This window comes from Xiphophorus couchianus, chromosome 7 (assembly GCF_001444195.1).
Source record: "Xiphophorus couchianus chromosome 7, X_couchianus-1.0, whole genome shotgun sequence".
In the NCBI taxonomy this organism is placed as follows: Eukaryota; Metazoa; Chordata; class Actinopteri; order Cyprinodontiformes; family Poeciliidae; genus Xiphophorus; species Xiphophorus couchianus.
Window position 1 is genome coordinate 20,703,933 of NC_040234.1, and position 20,303 is coordinate 20,724,235.

Consider the following 20,303-nt stretch of genomic DNA (forward strand, 5'->3'; position numbering starts at 1 on the left):
GGAGCTTGTCTGTTGATTACGCATTGGAGCTTGTGTATACAGAGGAGGCGACTGTCTACACTAAAGCCAAGTGTTTTTAAAGTTTTGTTGATTGACGCTATAATGACACTTTTTACTATTACATTATGGTTAAAAGGTGTTTTTACCCTCACAGATTTCGTATCTTTTTCTCTGCTGTCACACGTCAATGTTTTAAATCCTCAAATGTATTAAAAAAAGATACAAACAAGAAAAAAACTGATTTTCAAATTATGACTTCATTTTTTTAAGAAACATTAGCTATCCAAACCAACTTGTCCCAGTGTGAAAATATAACGTAATTCACCCTTTATTAAACCGTGAATTACTTGTTATTTGCACATTCCTATGGTTAAGTTTTGCTGACCACACCTAGGCTTAATTATTGCCTGACTCATCACTTGAATAAAACCTACCTGACAAATTGAAGTAGATTAAAATGCTGAAAGATCTCAACAAGAAATGACAAAGTCTATGGTATCTATCAGTCTGGAAATTGTTACAATGCCATAAAACTAGACCAAACTTGGATTATGCAGCAAAATGATGATCCACAAGCATACCAGAACATCCATCTCTGAATGGCTTAAAGAAAAGAATGTTTTCAAGTACCTTACTCAAAGTCTGTAATTCAGTGTGATTGAGGTACCTTAACACATGCTCAGCACCCTTTCAGATACTTGTTTTACCTTTATTTCAGTTCTAAACTTAAATTATGCCTCAGCATTGCTGAGGCATAATTACAGAACAGCCATACAGAGACTGGACTTACAAATGTATTACAGTAATAGAGCCAGTGGTGGCAGGGGGGACTTAAATACTCCTTGAACTTTTCCATCTCACCTGGAAGAAGAGCACCTCTCTGATTTTATCTGCAGAAACCAGTCATTTTTGGGGGAGGATTTTTTTAAAATTTCTTTTTAGCTGCATAACATAGCAACATGACAACAAATCAACCATTAAAAGCATGTGAGTTACTGTTGTCAGAGCTCGCTGTCGAACGCTCATTGCTGCAGCGGCCCACGAACGCTGGCAGCAGGCCCAAACTCACGGTGTGCATCGTTCTCCTCTGTTTGCTCTTTTTATCGTTCCCACTCATGTCTTTGCACTCACAGTGTTTCATCTGTCTAATACAATTCTCCACGGCCAGTGATTCAGAATTAGAGTGCAGCTATGATGAGAGGTGGACAACAAAAAATATTACTGGATGAAAATTCCCTTTAGTCCATTTCAGCAAAGGTAAGCAAAAGGATTCCCGTAGGATGCAATGCGATTATAAAATGATGCATACTGTTTAACTGGCACACATGTTGAGGTTGGACCAACATCTGTTGTTAATGCACTTATTATGATTTAATGGTACAAAATATGCACTGAACATAATGTTCTTTAACAAAGAATTTTTAAACATTTTATCATGATAAATCAACACAGCGCTGGATAAATAGGAAGTGGAGGGAATCTGGTTTTCCCCCCAAAAATCTGACACAACTAAGTAAAATTCAGACTGACAGAAACAAGGCTGTCAAATCGTGGCATCTGCCCTTTTGACCAACTCCAGCAGGCAAGGTCAATGAAATGTCTTGCCCAGCAGAGGCAGACAGAGCAGGAATCAAACCAGCGACCCACCAGTTTCCAGGTGAACTCCTTGAAACTTGCCATTGCCAGTCAAAACAATGCATGATTATCACTCTTGCTGCTCAAAGTGCTAAAATGTTTCCAGTTTAATTTTGTTTTCTTTCATCTTGTAGTGTGATTAATGAGTGCCGCACATAGTCCTCTACTGTTGGCAAGATAATAAAGTTGTAGTCTCATGAGTTTTAAAGCTTCTGTTCCAAATTGTGTTGCTTAATGGACTGAAATGGTATCATTGTTTGTACAACTGCTCATTATTCGTCAGATGGCAGTTATCCTTTGGGAAATATTTGTTAGAGAAAATTAGCAAGAATATCTAATGCTATTGGTCAGTTTTATCAGGCAAAGCAACACAGCTTTAGTTGTACGGAAGCTTTTGTTCAAAAGATAATACCAATAAAAAGTACATATCAAACACCAAGAAATATGCTAAGGACAATAATAGAAATGTATGCATATAAGAAATGAAGTAAAAGCTCTCTTTTCCTAAAAATACACGTTTTATGTCTGTCTGTCTGTCTTTATACATACAAATCATTCTCATTACAAAGAGTTTGGGAAAAATTAAATGCATAACAAATTAATATAATATGCATGTGTGTGTGATAACTACGAAAGGGCAGGGATGGGATGGTTCCGTTTTCAGGTGCCAACACCAGACACCTCCTCTCTTTCATTCGCCAATGTCTTTCGTTCATGCAAAAGTAGGTTAGGTGACACGACAGTTTCCATGGCAACCACTTTTTTGCTTCCACTTTGAAGGGTAGTTAGCGGCTGTACGTGTGTGTGTGTATGGGGTGTGTGGGTGTGTACGTGTGTGTGTGTGTGGGGGGGGTGTGTGTGTGTGTACGTGTGTGTGTGCATTCTCACAGACAGTCTCTGTGTGGCCTGGTCTTAAAGAGGGTAATAACAAGGTCAGAGAGTCTGTGGAAGACTGGCTGAGGGATGCTCTTCTTTTTGTGTTTTCTGACACAATAAGAAAAACATCTTGTTGTGTCAGGCAAATATAAAAATTATATATGTTTTTATTTTTATTCTATATATATGTTTTAGCCCTGCGACAGACTGGCGACCTGTCCAGGGTGTACCCCGCCTCTCGCCCGGAACGTAGCTGGAGATAGGCACCAGCAACCCTCCCGACCCCATTAGGGACAAGGGTGAACAGAAAATGGATGGATGGATATATGTTTTATTAACAGGTAAACCACATTTACCACAGGATTTTGTTAATGTTGACCCCACTGCAGCACCTATTCAAAAGCAGCTGCTATGTTCCTTGTGAAAAACTTTGATGTTCTGTATAAATCCTGGTGGATAACTAAGATTCAAAGTATGAGAATATTTTATTACAATTTATAAAACAGGCTACAGTGTTATTACTATATTCTTTTTACATCTAAATTAAATATTATAAACTCTATTGTTACAACTAATCTCGAATTCCCTTAATAATAATAATAATAATAATAATAATAATAATAATAATAATAATAATAATAATAATAATAAACTCAGAAACTTAGAAAATTGGAACAAGGTGAACATGGCATGAACCATGAGTAGAGTAATGAATGAGTGAAGCAATGAATTAAAAACCAGGAGCCTAAATACTTGGGCAGAGGTGGAAAATGACAAAGAGTTGTGGCAGAAGGAAAGCAGGGCATCTCAGGGAGAGAAACTAATTAACACAGAGGGAGCTGAACTAAGTCTGAAAGAGATCTACAAACCAATGGGAAAGACCCACACAGATCTAGGAGAAATTAACCCTGTAGAACAAAAGGGAAATTATCAAAACACCTACGGATCATGACAAGAACATGAAGCATGGGTTTTCAAAATTATTTACATAGATAACTGGGAAAATTTGACACAGATTTGTATTTTTTCTCTATGATTGTGATAAATAAAAAAGAAAAATCACTTTACCCAACTGCCTTAAGAAGTCATCTAATTATCAAATATAATTCTTTACATGTTTGTAGGAGAACCTTGGTGAACAAACATAATTATGAAGTTCAAGGAAAGCATGATTAAGTTTTAAAACAATACCCCAAGCTTTGATTATCTGACAAAGAACTATTAAATTCAAAAATAGTGTGAAAGCATATCTATGCGTTGGAATGACCCAGCCAAAATTTAAACCTAATTTCACTTGAAAATATGTGTAGCAAGCCTATATTGCAAAGAAAAATGGGCAAACAAGATGTAAAGCAAAGCAACATACCAAGAGGGCTTGAAGGTGTATATTGAAACAGAAGTTGAAAAGTCTTGGTTCAAAGCGCTGAATACAAATCCATGCCACACCTTTTCAGAATTTTTGTGTAATCCTTTTAAAACTTTAAGCCCTTTTCCTTCCATTGCACAACTGTTTGTTGCAGTTTTTATTGACCTGTCACATAAATCTACATAAAATATTTTAGTGTATGTGATCGTAACATTACAAAATTTAAAAATATCTCAAAAGCCACGCATGCTTTCAGAAGGCAGTGTGCAATAGTGTCTCTGGTGGTCAGTGCTAAAAAGGTGCAGCTGGAGGAATGCAGAAGGCAGGATGTTGGAGGATGGTGAAGGATCAGTGTGGCCCAACTGTAAACAGGATCAAAACTGGTACAAGTCTTTAATTGTATCTCTTTCATTGTTGTTTGTGAATTGTATCACTTGGTCTTCATACAAACTCCTTTGTTCACATTCTTTTACGAAGCCTAATACTGTTGTTGCGATACCATCACTCAATCGTTATTAAAGTTTACATGTTAATGTGTGTTTCTGTCCAGCTTTCAGACACCCTATTCCTAAGAGGAACTCATCTCTCGTGTCATCCTCTGCTCATCCTCTCTTTTCATCTTGTTTTGGCTTCTCTTATCGTTTATCGTAAGGAAGCTTGGGATTGACTTCAATAGGGCTCAACAGGAGGGGGAAGAGAGAAAGATGGAGAAAAGTTGGAGGAGAGAAGATTGAAACTGAGAGTGAGGTATTGTCAGTAAAAAAAATAGAGAATCTTTTGAGAAGAGAAAAAAAATAAAAACAAAAAAGTCAGAGCAATAGGAAAGAAGGTGACTGACACACACAAAGAGAAAGAGTAAGTAATTACAGGACTCCCAGTGCTTTCAAAGCCCTCCTTTTATCTAATTCTTCCTGTGGATGAGAAAAGAGGAAGTGGTGTGAAGGATGAGGAGGAGGAGGAGGAGGAAGAGTAAAGTCCAAGCTTTATTCCAATTCAAACACCAGGCACTGTGTCGGCAGCATCAAAGACTCACTCAAACTAATTGATGCCTTCTGTTTCAAAGGCATTTATCATCTGAAGGTGAGTCTTTAAGTGGATGGGAAGGCGATTCACGTAAAGCACTTAAATGGTGATAATGCATGAGAAATGTTGTGATTATTGTTTATCCTGCGACACACAGCTGGGGTGTTGTTTGGCACCTGTCATGCTTTGCTGTGTATAAACAGTAATAACCCCAGGATGCAGTATTACTGTCGGAGTAAAATAAAGCAGCTGAGACTGAACTGAACCATAGTTGTTATTAAATTACAACAGATGAAACTAATGCTGTCAGAAGGAAGTTTTTCCTGGTCTTCCTAGAAGAAAACGCTTCTACTGAAATTTGTGCCTGCGAAATATGTGATGATGAATCAATACCATGTTTTAAAAGACATCATTTGTCCACAAGGTTGGTAGCTGTATATATAACAAAATCTATTTTCATAACATCTTTAAGGATGGACAGAGAATCACAGAACTGAATAAATATGATCTTCTTGCCAGTGTCTTTAAATTGTTTTGTTTTCTTAATTCATATATGCTAGATAAATAAGTCCATTCATTTCAATAATTAAATAACATTTTAAATGTATGATAACATAGTGACACATTGCAAGTGCTTATTTCTGGTTATCTTGATGATTATGGCTTACAGCTAAGAACACTGAAAAAAGAACATTATATAAACCCAACAGAAGGGATTTTTAAAACCGAAATATTTTGGCATAAACCATCATGGAGAAGACTGCGTGACTTTATAGATTTTCAGCAGTCACTGACACCCTCCACAATGACTGTAAATCACAAAAGACCATTGCTAAAGAAGTTGGCTGTTCATAGATCGTTGTATCCAATACAAAATGTATTTCCCTGAATGTAATTCCTTCCAATTTAAAAGAAGAGCCAGTTCAGTCAAACGAACACTAGATGGCAGAGTCGAATCGTAACTCGCACCATGTTAATTGACAGTCTACCTGGCACACGTTAATCGGTTTCTCTTTCAGGGCGGAGAAAACAAATCACAAACTCTGTTTTTTTTCTCTTTTTTGCTCACCAAGGAGGAGCTTGAAGACACGCCGACATGCGCCAAAGTGGAGGCTGAGACGCTGCATTATCGCTGCACGGAGTTTAACTTCTATGAACACAACCAGTCGGTCGGCGATGTTCACCCGACGCCACGCAGGAGATTAAACACCGATCACCAGGTCCGCTGATAGCGCAGAGCAGCAGGAGAAACCACGCCGGTGCCCCGAAAGCCACGCAGCTCCAGGTAAGAACTCCACTCTGAGGAATGCACGGACAGATTGCTACAGACGTCGGGGAAATTCCTGAGCAACACTTTTTTATGCCAGATAAACATGTGCTTTAGTGTAAAATGACCTCATAGAAAACAAATACATTAGAGCAAACTATTAGGAGTCTGTCAGAATACTGATTAACACTGATAAATCAGCAACATCCTCAAAAGGACAATTTATTCAATTACTTACAGGTCTGGGTCTGTCTGTTTTGTAAATGTGAAGTAAAATTTGAAGAGGCTTTGTTGTGAAGTCAATACAGAAATTAATTTGCAGTGTTTTTCTTTGCACAATATCATCCACAGTGAATCTTTTGAAAAGTGTGAAGCAAGCATCCTAAACACTTCTGAAGTATGTGGAGGGTGCATGTTGGTACAAAAGTTTTAGCCCAAGGAGGTAGAATAATTTTCACATCACTAGTTGTATAGTTTATAGGCCTCATTGACTTTGTGACAAGGTTGTGATTTAAGATCCTAAAATATAGAGCTAGATGTTATCTTTGTTTCTTGGTTTGTTAGAAAGTGATTTTAATGATCTCTTTTTTTTGGTATACATGAGGTCGTAACTGTTTTATTAGTTTCTTTTTTTTATTATTTCTTTTTTTTACTTTTTTAAGATTATACATTTGAGCCGGTTGCACAGCTTTCTGTTCTGTCTACATAATTGTTTTCATGGTGCCGCCTGACTGTCCCGGGCCCCGGGCCCCCCGGGGGAAGTCCTGCCCGCAGACAGGCAGCTCAAGCCGGCTGGGGGACATGTCAGGTCCTGCTGCACTTCTGAAGTCTGCTTGCTTGCTTGGCTTTGAACTGGAGCTCCTGGAGGAGGAAATCAATCCGTCTCTATCCACACTGCCTCACTGACTCCCCCTGGAGCCCCCCCAGCGCAGCCCATCACTGCTGCCACAATGATCTTTCAAGTTCACGAGTAGAAAGTCAAAAGGAGACAGAGGAAAGGAAAAAGAAAAACAGGAGGGAGTGTAACTCATCTTCAAAAGACGTTAATATGGTTTCTGGGGATTAAAGGGATGAAGGGAGGACAGCTAACAAAGCCAGTGCCTGTAGTCATGATCATCCAATACCAGACAGAAGTGAACTGATAATGTGTTTACTTACTCGCCACTCTATCACTGAACGCTGCTCAGTGTTGGAATTCACACAATAGCTCTATTTATTTTGGAGTGTTTTTTCTTGTGAAAGTGAATGTTGAGATTTATGTTGGATCACAGCTGATTTTAATCCAAGTCGGTGTGTTCATTTACCCCATGGAAAACAAATGGAGCTCTGGGGGCCTGCTGGGGTTAAATATTTTTGTAATGTTTGACACATCTCAGAGGAAGTTTCCACTTAACACATCATACAACGTTTACTTATGGAGGTAAAGTTATTTTACTTCAGTTGAGAAACGTATTGCCTCTAATGCTATTTGATTGGCGCTCGTGGCCAAATGGGGTAAACTACATGAAGATAATTTTGTGGATCCCTACATAATCCTGACAGGTTACATTAATGTTCAGGATTTGTTGCGGTGGCTTGTAAAAATATGCTCTATGAACTGCTTCAAATTTTGTCACACTACAATCTCAACTTTCAGGCCTTCCCACCTGCTATAAACAAATGAGGGATGCAGTGGAGTTGCCATTGCTTCCCTGGTCCCAACATGGTGGCATTGCTGAAGATGTCCTGTATTTAGCTCTCACCTTTTCCTCACAATCTTTGTGCCTGCTAACAAAAAGCATTTCAATGGCATGATACTGCCACCATGGGTCACCATGGGTCTCTTGGCTGCTTTATTGATAAATGCTTTCCTTGTACATGAATGACCTCTTTCTTGTTTTTCAGTTTTTTAACACTCATCCCATCTTTGGATGAACAGTGGTTTTTGATGATGCTTTTTTATGATGCTTGTGATAGAGTTTTATAAGCTGACCCTGCTCCTCCACAACTTTATTCCTGACCAGTCTGCTTTGTTTCTTGGTCTTCATGATGTAGATTGTCCATTAATGTACTCTAACAAATCTCTGAGGCCTTCATAGAACAGCTTCAATTAAAGTGCCAGGTGGACCCTATTTATTGTTTAAGTGACTGCTGAAAGCTATTGGTTGGATTTTATTTGGGGGTATCACAGTAAAGGTACTGCACACAAATGCACAACACAATATTTTCAGGTTTTAGTTTTAGAAAAAAAATAAATTGAAAAGCAAATATAATTTTACTTCCTTTATACAATAATGTACATTATATATAACCTAAAACCCCACTAAGATATGCTGAAGTTTATGTTTGCAAAGTGACAATCAAGGTTCAGTTAATATGAATAGTTTTGCAAGGTGCTACTTGCGTTCTGGAGTTTCATTAGGAAATTACAGAGGATAAATTAACAAATAGGCTGTTGCATTCTTTACACATTAATAAATGACATGTTATCAAATATAGGAGAAAATACACAAACACATTTTCTGAAAAGAAATTACTTTCAGTTTGTGAAAATTTGGGTGTGTGCTTATAATATCCGATGAATATCAGCACAAACCATTTCTAAGCAAAAGTAATTAAAATTAAAGACAGGTGTTTTTAAAACCAATTAGCCTTATTTATTTGGGCCTGAACAGTCATCAGTGTGGAAGTCAGTTCAGGCTTTGTCCTAATTTCTCATCTGGCTACAGTTATCCCACTCTCTTCTGCAGTCTTTACGCTTAAGTTGTTAGCAATCAGATAATAATGTGTTGTTGCTGTTAATTTGTATCCGATTGCAAGTTCTGACGAGCCTCACCCGGTGGAGCGGAGGGATTGGTTTGTTGAACATAAAACTTTGGGATTCTGAATCTGAGTCTCTCACAATGACCTATAGGATCAGAGTGGGTGGTTAAAACATTGATTTTTCTTAAGGAGCTCCTTTAGGTATTAGCTATTTGAATATTTCAAAAGAAAGGAGAAGTTTGTCATTTTCTGTCTGCTGAATGTCTGAAAATCTGCTTGGAAGATGGAGGTATATTTTAACATTGTCAGAATTCTGATTTGTTCTGCTGTGGGAAACTTAATTGTTACTTGAGAGATTGGCTATTATTTTTGTTTTATCTTTACACTGTGTAATTTATTATTACTTAATTTATTGTCTGCTAGTTTTTTGAATGAGTGATGAAAACTACTTGGTTAGCAACAAAGGTTTGAATTAAGCACTTATTTATTTCAAACTAAGTTTCTCGCATATCATCACCACTTGATTTGTTAGTGCTTTTCTTTTGTGACTGGAATAAAACAACCCTTTCATTTTTTTTTTCATTGTTTGAATATATTACAATATTAATGCATGTTTAGCTAAAGCTGTCAAAAACCTACATAGATGTGTTTTGTTTCCTTGGCTGGGTCTAAACTTTCATTATTCCCAGTCTCCAGTTGGTAACAGCTCCAGATAGAGCAGTGATTCTTCATTGAGCTCCCTCAGGGGCTTCCAGGAAGTCTCATGAAAACATGGGGGATAGCTGCATTTCATTAATTTCTGATTTATGTTTTGTGATTCCAGCAAAGGCTTATACAGCAAAGCTTCCTAAACTGCAATGCCGGTAGTAGTCACTGTGCATTAGCTTGAAAACATCCTAGTGTTTGCTAACTTTTATGCAGATAATACAGAGGACCTGCAACTGTCAGCAGAAGCCTACATTAACATATGGTGGATAACTGTTTCTCTATAAATGTAAAGCAGGATGGAGGTCATAGTGCTGTGATATTTTTATTTTAGATTTTCTCTGTAGGTAAGCCAACTCGTGGCTTTCTGAGAAGATTTACTTATCATGTCACCCATGAAATGCGCAGAACATTGGTGCTGTAGGTCAGGATTTGTTGCTTTTTATGTTCCCGAATCAAATGCATCACATTTAAGCATAACTAGCAGTGGGAGTCATTCAGAGTATATTTATAGATTTACCCAACAAAATTTTTTTGACCATAATTTTCTGGCCAGCCCTGACAGGTTGGAATCTCCAAAATGTATCATTTTTCTGATCAGCAAAAACACTAAATGTAAGCACTGACAAGTCACAGTGACAGTAGAAGTTGTTACAGAAGAGAAAAGACTAACTAAGGTATTTTCAGAATAAGTAAGGTGTTCATAAATATATTTAGAGGAAATACAAAATATATTGAAAATAAATTCGTATTTTCAATGGAGACACAAAGGCTGTTCATTCAGGCTGCCCATTAAAGAGCTGGATTTCAGCTGGATTTTATGATTTTGTTTAACTGAAGTTTAGGTCATCGGCCAATAGATGTCAACTCATGCTCATGAAGTTCTGTCAAATTGGTGACAATGACAATCGACCAACTTCCACAAGTACAAGAAAAACTCAATGCATTAAATCTGTGGCTTTATCTACACTAACCCACATTTTTTGTGAAACTAATATTTTACAAGTTGTTTGCTCCTCTGTTTGGGAAAAGAACAGCTGGATATTTCTTGATTATAAAACCTGATTCCACATTGGCCAGTTTTGCATGTGTGCAGGCTTTATGTGCATTTTGTGCTGCAACTCTCAACAACATTGAAGCAGTTTCTAATGAATTACTCCAGATTTGTCCATCTGTTCTTACTCTGTTTCTAACAAGAAGTGTGAGCTAAAGAAGTTAATAACTGACAAGAAAGCATAAACACGGTCTAATAAAGCAGGAGTTTTGGGAGATTGTCTAGTCCAGCACTGCTTTAATCACGCACAGGATTTTCTTCAGTTGAATTTTAATATCAACTTTATCACCACCTGTTGGTGTAATACCCGTTCTGCATGGAATTTACAGTGCTTTAATTTGAAATGCAACATGTAGACTTTCTTTACTGAAAAAAAATCTGTTGAAAAATACCTCTGCCTGTTACAGAACGTGCTTAATTTGGACATTTTGGACACTTTTTTGAGAATATCAGAGTGAATATTTGACTGATGTTTTCCATAATGGTAACAGGACTAATATGGCTAACTCACTAGTATAAGATCCTAAAGACATCCAAAACACTGACTCTGTAATAAATATGTCTTTGGTTACAAATACCTGTAAATCCCTGTTTTACAGTCACTGCTCAAAAAATGAAAATTGATAGATGTTTTTAATAATGGAGAGATAAGTAACTTCAGAGCTTAAGACAAGGTTAAATCGATCATGCGGTGAGACAGTTAGTGGGTTTGGAAACAATCAAGGGATATAGTTACTGTTGCTCCCAGATGAGGGATATGCACAGATGTAGAATCTGGTCTCAGAATAATGAGTTTCAGATCTCTGCAGTTAAGCTCCTGGTGGCAGGTTAAACAATACAGTTGATGCTTTTAATGGTTTTCTACTTAAACTCTTTAAAGTCGTTGCTTTTTAATGGATTGACTTAGAGTTTAGCTTTGAAGATTCTCCTTCCTTTGCATGTACATCCATCCATCATGACCGCTTAAGGGACTTAAATTATACCCTCCAATGACAAGCAATTGGAAAACCTTCAGGGCTGTTAGAGGAGGTGTGAAACTGCACACCTGTGGTGTATTATGATGAATATGTCCAGTGCAAATAAGCAGAAGCAAACAATGCATATTTCAAGCTGGTTAATTTTGTGTACAACTATTAAAAGCTTACTTTCTTTGAATATGTTTAAGGAAACATCACAAAGGATATATAATCTGCAACGTAAATGCTGAAAGATCTGCATTATTTCTCCAATTGCTGTACTGTAGGCGTGAGCTAGAGAAAAGGAATCATAAATCCAGATGAATTCCAGGTTGCAGTTTAGGCTTCCCACCTACAGTTAGTGCAAAACAAACAGAGACAGACGAGGAGACAAGGAGAGAGACGTTCTGCTCCAGCTGAGCTAAAGAGAGAAACAAGGGATCAAGGAGAGGAGACGATGAAAGACTGATCACCAGCAGGCAGAGAATCAAAGAGCCTGCTGACTGGGACTGCCATAGGTGTGCGATATGAGACAGAATGAGAGGCAGTCTGCGTAGGCACTACCTTTTTCTTTTCATGCTCCTTAAGGGTTTGTTTTTTTCCTGAGCACTGAGTGAAAAGCTGACAGTAAGTCTGTAATTAAAGCAATTAAAAGATAAAAAGAGAAGAAAAAACATCACACAGTCTCGTGCAAAAACATTTGTTTCATTTAGGGCATGGAAATTATTATGCGTGGTGTTTTTCTCTCATGAGAAAAAAAAATACATTTTTAGAAAAAGTGCAAAAACTATGCAATGGATAAAACGTCTACTATAATAGAGTAGACGTTTAAGATGTATGAACACGCATTACTGATTTTTACGTAGAGCTGCTTTGATCAGAATTTTGTGTAGATTTCCAGTCCGCCGTGTTTTGTAAAGCTTCAAGATCTTTAGCTTAACAAGATATAAAAAGAGTGCTGAAAACATTTTTGCGTAGCCTTTCTGTTTTTCTGTGTTTGTTCTTTCTTGTCATTATATACTTATGCTGGGAGTAGGGGTCAGACATGTCAGCTACTCCTAAGCTTTAAACAAGTTTCAGCCATATCAGGTCAGGACTAATGGAAAACCTTTGACTTCATCTGTTTTGAATTGCGACTTCAGGGGATCTTTCTGTTTAATTGCAAATTAAACTTGGAAATTGTACTTAGCAAAAAATAGTTCCAGCTGTACTGCTTGTTTTTTCTTCTTCTTTTCAAATTGTGCGACAGTCTGGCAGAAATAGGAAGTCTTAGTATTTCCTGAAGTGGTACTTTAAAAAAAAAAAAAATGCTTGAGAGCCAATGTTCCAGGATGATTTGTTTGAGCAAATTCAAGATTAATCAATGCATCATTTAATTCCTTGAAGAGTTGAGCTCGGTCTTATAAAGCTTTGTGATGCATCTTGGTGGTATGGGAGTAAATTGATATTTAGCAAGGAGACGAGGGCCAGCTGCTGTCTGAGGTTTGGCTCTGTCTCCAGTAATGGAAGTGACCTTTAATTGTGGGTTTATTTTCACATTAAACATCATGCAGCAAATCAGATATATTTATTTACAGCTCATTAGGCTCCTTGTAAGTGAACCATGGTGGCTACTTTGTTCAGTGAGCTTTGACTTCCTGTGGGTTTCTTAAAAACAGAGGATGGCTTTTCTGAAACATACACAGCAATGTCCCTCCTTAGATATTGTCTCCCAATCAGTAAACTCTTATTTGAGGAGGTTTTGAGATGTGCTCGTAGTTTGACTCAACTGAGGGTGAAAGCGGTTGATGTGATTTGACTGACAGGCCTGCCACCCCACCAACCCTTCATCATAATAGAGAGACAGAGAGCCTGCAGCACATTCCTCCTTTACCTGTCTCACATCAAAAGACAGCAAGGGCAGTTGGAATGAGATTGGACTGGCTATATTCTTACACTCAGTCATAATGTGGATAATGTTTGGAACATTATTAGTAATTAGGAGGATGGGAAGATGATTATTACCATTATGGAGGTAATAACATGGTATTAAACTGGATACAGTAGTGAAACCTTTGTCTATTAAACCTTTAAAATACCATTGGTGGTACTTGGGCAGCAGACATATTTTATTAAGAATTTAAAATACAAACAAAAATTCCCTTGAGAATTCTTGAGAACTGGTCTATAGAGATAGTATATTAAAATATTATTTTGGTAAGCTAAGTCTCTTTCAAGAGATGTATAGAAGACTCCCTTTTTTTCATGCATCACACGGAAAGCAAGGTCTGCAATTAAAAAGATAAATAGTTTTTTTCTACCTTTCCTGGTGTGTTGTTTCCCAGAACCAGGTTTAGATGACAGACTATACGAACTTGATGGAGGGGAAATCCATAAAGTTTGTGGCTTCTTTCCTTTTTAGCTCCAAACCCACTTCATTGAAGTTTTATTGCCGGTGAAAATTCAGATAATTAACCTGCGTAATATTTCACAACTACAGTTTATACTGTGCGCTCTTACAACACCATGCAGGGTTTAAGTAGAATGAAGTGGGATTTAGTTAAATAAACATACACTGAATCATGAATACTATAAAACTGTTTTCTTATACGTGTTGAGAGGTCATAGTGACATTTCATCTTTTGTCACCAGCTCAGACTTATTGCTTTTTGTAGTGTTGCGCATGAACAGAAAAACAGGCAGGGCTTAAGCGTTGTTAAACTGTTTAACATCTGTTTGAGATCTTGTGCAGATTTGGCAGGTTGAGTCCTAGTCTGTAAAGGAATAAAGTAATTGCCTTTTTAGGGTTTGAGCTCCTTACCAGTGCACTGATTAACTTCAGGACCCGTGTACGGCTGGAATGGATTATGTTTGCATGTGTGTAAGATTGTGTTTATCTGATGAGGTAGAAAGACCAGTGGTAAAATTGAGAGTATCCTCGTTGTTGGGTAAGCTGAATTCAGTGACTGATCTAAATGGGCATTGTAAAATCTCACTTATGTAGAAAAATGTTCTTGCATTTACTGCCTTTCTCAGTTTAGGTCTACGGCATGTTAATTTAGACCTGTCGTGTATTTTCAGTTGCTGCATGTTGCAAGTTCTGTTATTTTTAAGGTCCAGTTTAATTGTCATGTGACAGCAAGAATGGAGAACACTGGGAAGGAAAAAAACAAGAAGAAAAGCAAGAAAACATTGTTGATAAGAAACAGACATTTCTCTTCAGACATACCAAAATCCAAAATGATTAAAAAGCTGCCAGTCTGTATTGTGCTAATAGAATTGTCATCAGAAATTAAGTGCTTCATATGCGATCACAAAACACCACATTTTTTTCATCATCTATGCTGTATTGTTTCTTGGATGACTTCACTGGCCACTAATTGGCTTAATACATATTCAAGTCATCATTGTTTGACTCTGTAATAAAGACCCTTTATACAATTAAGCAATGATGGGGAAATGCCATTTCCACACTTGTTAATGGTAGGTAAAGAGATGTAGAGAATTTTTTTCCCACAAGAAATGATGAAGTGAATTACAACTCAGAGCCTGGGAGAATGAAACTTAAAAATGTAAAAGTTACAGTGCTAGTCTGAACAAGCAGACCTCTTAAATTATTTGCTATATTCAAACATTAGTGTGGAACCAATGAAGCTCGTGTCAAGAAAAATCAACTGGAAAAGACATTTAAAAGATATTTAGCTTTGTATTGTTTAATCAGATACTGAGTAAGCAGTGTAAAAACATGTATTTAACTTGGAATAGACATCTGCAAGAAAATGCCTGTTGATATTTGATTGGAAAGGTTTTGGTGAGCAATGGATACTTAATTAAAATTATTAGTTCTATATTTGTACATTTTTTAATATTGGTATTTAATGAGATTGACTCCCAAACTGATGCTGTACAAAATCAATGCCATGTACACTTACTACCTGCTTTATTAATCACATCTGTTCATAGGCTTATTAATAAATACAGAATCAGGCAATCAGGTCACCACATCTGGTTATCTAGTTGTGCAGCTGAAATAAAAACAGAACTGTGCATTAGAATGGGAGAGAAAAGTGGACTTTTTTAAGTGACTCTGAGCATGGCTTTAGTTGTTGTTAGACAACTGCTCTGAGTATTTGGGAAACTGCAGATTTACAGGGAAAACAGGGAAATTAAGGCTCCAATTCACAAGGCTCATCACAATTGGACAATAACAGGTTAGCTTAAATGTTGCTTGGTATGACAAGTCTAGTTTTTAGCTGCAACATTTACATGGTAGAAGCATAAATGATGTAAAAGAACCAATATAAAACGTGAGCAAGAGACAAATCTACAGCAACTGCCTATTTAAATTCATTAATTTTCTGAGACCTTGCTGAATGTAAAGCCTCTTTCAGAACCCCACTTTATGAACCTGTTTTTTTCACAACATACTGATCATTATGCAGAGATCATGATCCCTGTGTGCTTTCAGAGCATACAGCCAAGATTACTAAACCAAATGGGTGTAGCTTGCTACTTGCAGCATTCACTTGGGCAGCAAGGGTAGAACATGTGGGAGGAATTTCCCCACAGGGCAAAGCTCTGTTTACTGATCCTTATGAAGGCTGCCCAATTGAATTTAGTGATTTAATTACAAGAAGTTGTTGCACATCATTGTCAACATGTTTTTATCTGCATAATATTCAGCAGATTAAAGTACTTTAAAACAGTCTTTTGTATCGTAGAATCATGTTGCACTTCTTTCCACTATTCCACATCAACCTTTATCAATCAATCAATTTTTTGTAATGCACATTTCAGCATCACATTAGTTCAAAGTGCTTTACATCATGAAAACAAAAAAATACATCATAAACGCATCATATAATCAACAGTTGTTAAAGCCAATCTCAGACATTATATTTTGTCAAGTTTTGTCATTAAAAACATCAGTACAGATCAAATATTTTATTGTGGTTAAAAAACAACTCTAAACAGTTGGGATTTTAGTCTTGATTTAACTGAACTTTGTGTTTCAGCTGTTTTGTAGTTTTCTGGTAGTTTTGTAACTTCAGATATTTAGTGCATAGAAGCTGAATGCTGCTTCTCTCTGTTCAATTCTGGTTCTGGTTCCAGGGATGCGGAGCAGGCCAGAACCAAAAGACCTGATACAACAACAAGTCTTTCAACAATTGAGTGATTTATGAGCTAACAGAAGTATTTTAAAATCTATTCTCTAAGCTACATGGAGCCAGTGTAAATCAGTGTAAGCCAGTTAAAAAGTGGTTTGTGACACAATCAGGGAAATACTACTGGTGGATTGGCTTCAATCCCCCATTCTGAGTTGCAGTTGCTTAAAAGAAGTAAAGCACATGTGTAAATCACAGATTGCAAAGATGATCTGAAAGGGCTTATTTAACAATGAAAGTTACAGTTGGCAAAGTAGGAGTGGCATGTCTGTTCATTTGTAGATTGCAGGCTGGCTACCCAAGATTCTACTAATTAACCCAAGGATATATTAACTTCTTATACTTTTAAGTCTAATGGGCTCTTTGCACCTGCTGCGCTGACGTCACAACCGCATGCGCAATTTCGCTTTGAGTATGAACATTGCTGTCTTCCTAATATAATGGGCTTTTAAGTTTTCATGGATTTCCAAGCGGTCCTGAATTAAGAAGACGGTGGCTTGTAAATATTCGTCGCTACAAGTTAAAGCTAACGCCGCACAGCAAAGTTTACAGCCTTCACTTCACTCTGGATCAACTTCTTCAGCCTAAAGAAGAAGGTAAAGGAGCCTCCTGTGTTATTTCCATGGAGTCACTTCTGTATTCAGCCTGAAAGAGTTTATGGGAACGAGAGAGCAGACCAGAGCCAGACAGCCGAGCTACTGATCCACCTGTACACACTGCTGTAAACACCGACCTGCTTCACAAGAAGCATGCAAAACGAATAAAGCGAAATAACACAGAGACCTTAAGGAACACGGCCATATTTTTCTAAAAGCAACAACTTTGAACCCGAACAGTCAGCTGAACTAGAACTCTGACACCAGAGCTGCTCTACTGTTAAGCTATGGGCTTGTTGTGCTTCATGCTTCAGAAGCAAAAACCCTGAACAGTAAAATCCCTGTTACTTGGTCTCTGACACTGACTACAATAAACACAGTAATATACTTGAAAACAAGGTAAAAACATTGTCCGTTAGAATGGATGAAAAATGTTCAGATACTTAAATAGCACATTTTTTACAAGGAAAATGTCCTAGAATATTGCCTACTAGCATAAGCTAAAGCTAATGTTAGCCACAAAGTTTAAAGAAAGTAAAACTCACCTTCGTATCTGTGTGTAACGAGGCGTATATCTTAAAACCATTCTCCAGCTTACTTGTCGGGGCTTCGGATCGATGTACAACATTAATTGTTACCTTGGACAAGCCCTGCAAACACCCAGTGTAAAGTGCCTTTTTCAATAGATCGGAAAAGATTGAGCCGCTTTTCCCCAAACGCGGAAGCTGAGGTGCAAAGAGCCCATAAAAACAAAATGGAAAAAAAAAAGATATGATAATAATTAAATAATGTCAGGCATTAAAACTGCTAATCAATTTAGCAATTGATTACTCTATAGTTTGTTTAAAACAATAAATTGGGTCATGCTATACTTTCTATTTAGAATTCTTGTGTAAATACTTAAAAATTGTAGTATCTCTGCACAAATTATGAGACAGGGATCATGAGATGAGTTTAAGTAAAAGCTCAAATATAAACGAATTAAATAATGACTTGATCAAATTGGGATCAGATAGAACTATCCAAGTTTATAGAATAAACTTGCAATATATAAATATAAGCTGCTTATTTGTGTTCTTATTTATGGATGAACAGTTTGCCAGTACTGCATATAAATTATGCATTCAAATAAATGTTCATACTCATTTGTCACGTCTTCTGCTGTTTGGTTACTGTCCTTACGTCCATCCAGTTAAAATGCCAATATATGGCAAATTCCTAGATTGTAACAAGTTAAGTCAAAGATGATTTTAGGCCTTTTTTATTGGATTTTTTTTTATTGTTATTATTTTGGTGTGTAAATTTTTGTGGTCTACAAGCTTTTCCTGTTTATTTTTTGTGATTCCAAGAGTAAATTGTCACTCCATTGCTATGCGCCATTTCATTCTGGATTTATTCTGCTGTAATTAAACCCAAGCAAATTAAAAACACATTTGAAACCACAGCTAATGAAGAGACAGGGGTTCTAAAGATGTCTCCGATGTGATTCAGTCTCGCAATTGTAAAGTAAAAACAGAATCCTAAAATAAACAAACTACTATGCTGCGAACTGTGCAGTACGCTTGCTCAAATGACACACACAAAAACCTGTTAAGGGCACAGCTAAAAACAGACAGGTTATTTATTGGAGATTATACAATCGTTAGAAGATTAATACCCCTTGGGAGGCTAAAAAGGCTCAGGCTGACTTTCATCTCAAACCTGCCCCAACAGAGAGAGCTGAGGTTAGAGAGACAGGGTTGAAAGAAGTAAGCAGACTGTCAGAAGACACAGATCGTCTTCAAACGCAGTTAAGTGGTATGTGTATGTTTGTGTGCGCACGAGTTTGTGTGTTCATCACTTTAACCCCATAATGAGTAGCCTTGAGGGGGTCCATAGCCATTTGGCAGCTCTTCATTTCCTGATTTAAGAAAAAACAAAACATAATCAAGTCTTTTATCTCTTCAGCAGTGACACAAAAATACATACACAGGCACGCACTCACACAGTACATACCGGTAGTGGTCTTACCACAAGGTTTTGCACAATTAAGCCTATTTTGCCCTCAGAAGTGAATGCTGCTTGCATGTACAGTCAGTCTATGTGTTAATATGTGTGGGGGTGAGTTTGTGTGTGTGTTTTTGAGACACAAAAGGGAGAAAGCTGCAATTATTTCCAATCTGAGGTCAAAATCTGTCTGTCTGGCTCCAGACCTCGGATTTCACTCTTCCATGTCGGAAACTTCAGATCTTCTCTGATGGCTAATTCTCCAACTCTAGCGGTTTGATCTTGCTTAATTGCAACACACACACACATGCCTCCACGCACGTACGCACCCCATGCACACGCACATGTTCTACACAACTTGGGATGGATTTAGAGTTACACTGTCAATGTGAGATAATTTTACCTAAGGATGTATCAATAAAATTATTAACAGTTTTATACCATTGTGTCAGCCTTTGTAAATCCAGATGTTCTGAATTTGGCTTGTCAAGAAAATCCGAGCTCATCCCACTTCCCCATGCTGGAGATTTTAGTTTAACAGTAATAATAAATAAAGTTATCTTTAAAATGAATCACTCAAGTGATATCAAGGCCCAACAGTAGACTTAAGTGTCAATAAAATAAATCTAGTTGTGTGTGTTGTTTTTGTCTCATGCAAACTTTGCTTTAATTCTACTTTTTTCTATCTAATCATAAGAAATCATAGTCAGTCAGAGAGAGTCATTAAACAGGAAAAGCAGGTTTCCTGGAAAAAGAGGAAGTTTCCAGCCTGCAGATTTATAAAAATAGCTGAGACTATTTTAAAGCATGAAAGTTTAAAAAAATTAAATCTAAACATTTTGAGTAATTTGATAAGATTCAAAGTAAAATACTTGTATTAATATTGATTTACTTGTAATAATACTTACACTTATATTTGTGAGAACACTTATAAGAAAAACAAGCAAATGTAA

General features: G+C 37.1%; 1 protein-coding gene across 2 annotated transcripts in view; it reads left to right on the top strand.

Annotated features, from left to right (window-relative positions):
• Positions 1–5,937: 5,937 nt before the first annotated feature.
• Positions 5,938–20,303, top strand: part of edar (ectodysplasin A receptor) — a 53,864-nt gene continuing 39,498 nt past the window's right edge. The window contains exon 1 of one of the 2 annotated variants that reach the window (XM_028024063.1): positions 5,938–6,185. The gene's annotated coding sequence lies outside the window, so the exon portion shown is untranslated. The remainder of the gene's footprint in view (positions 6,186–20,303) is intronic. The other variant, XM_028024062.1, reaches the window with a different exon arrangement.